At 37.0% G+C, this 1,150-nt stretch overlaps 1 long non-coding RNA gene across 1 annotated transcript; it reads left to right on the forward strand.

Moving 5' to 3' along the window:
- Positions 1 to 879, forward strand: LOC111475961. Its single transcript, XR_002716813.1, has 3 exons — positions 1 to 90; positions 194 to 276; positions 470 to 879. It is a non-coding gene; the product is annotated as an uncharacterized LOC111475961 (long non-coding RNA).
- The last annotated feature ends 271 nt before the right edge of the window (positions 880 to 1,150 follow it).

The following is a 1,150-nucleotide window of genomic DNA, read 5'->3' on the forward strand; positions in this document are numbered from 1 at the left end:
GGGACCGTGTTGTAGCTGTTTTCGTATTGGGAAAGGAATGGCAGTTCAAAGATTGGCCTTTTAAGGATCATGTTGAGATTTTCAATAAAAGTAAGGGAACAATTGATCCCAAATTAGTTGATTTTGTTCCTTAATACTCTCTTTAGGTAGAGAAATTTTCCATTCATTAATAAGCGTGTTGACTGTTTTGCAGTTATTGGATTTTTTATGCGTTTTGAAGACGACAGTTTGGAATCAGCTAAGAATGTGAAGCAGTGGAATGTTAAAATTATTTCGGTAATCTTCTACTTCCCTGATCCTCCCCCTCTAACCTGTTGCATTGTTTTAAATCTTGATTCAATCTTTGAAATTTTGAAATCCCCCTCCGTCTCTGTGCTTATTTTTGTTTGCATTGCCTCTTGTAGTTAATTCTTTCCTATTGTTCTTCAGCAACGTCCTGTAGTAATTTAAATAATGTTTCCTTTTGCAGATTAGCAAGAACAAGCGACACCAAGACAGAGCTGCAGCATTGGAGGTGTGGGATAGGCTAGAAGAATTTGTAAGGTCACGGTCTCATTCTTGATGTGAATTTCATGGCGCACCATTTTCCCCTTTTTGTGCCTTTACTTGTTGGGGAATGCTCTTGTTTGGTGTCCTGATAATCGTACCGAGACTTGTTCCAGATGTAAAATAACACTTCTAGGAAATCTTAATGAGAATTAGTTTATGACCAATTAGATTATTTGAAAGGATAAGTTAGGAACTTAGAGAAATCTGAGTTTATATAGCTTACATGTTGCTAGTGAGATTGTATTTGTAAAAGTTAATGTATCTCTTGAGAGTTGAGTTTTACTGCTCCAAGCTTATATATGTTTGCTGCATTGCGCCTATGCAAGAAAATTCTGGGAGGTTAAGAAAGCACGATGGTACTTCCTTTTAAAGACGAAGAGAAGCTTCGTGTTTGTTAGCCATTTGTTTTGGACTCTTTGTCAAGAAATAAATTCGTCTCTCTTTCAGTAATAAGTCTCCACCCTTTGATATCTTTTTGGATAATTCTCTTTGTACTGCCTTGTATTAGTGTAATGCTCATCCCCGATTGCTGGTTATAGTCATTCTACCGTAGTCGATAATTGGTGGTGTCTTTTTCTCTTGTATTCACCTATGGTGGCTG

This window comes from Cucurbita maxima, unplaced genomic scaffold, assembly GCF_002738345.1.
Source record: "Cucurbita maxima cultivar Rimu unplaced genomic scaffold, Cmax_1.0 Cma_Scf03989, whole genome shotgun sequence".
Taxonomy (NCBI): domain Eukaryota; kingdom Viridiplantae; phylum Streptophyta; class Magnoliopsida; order Cucurbitales; family Cucurbitaceae; genus Cucurbita; species Cucurbita maxima.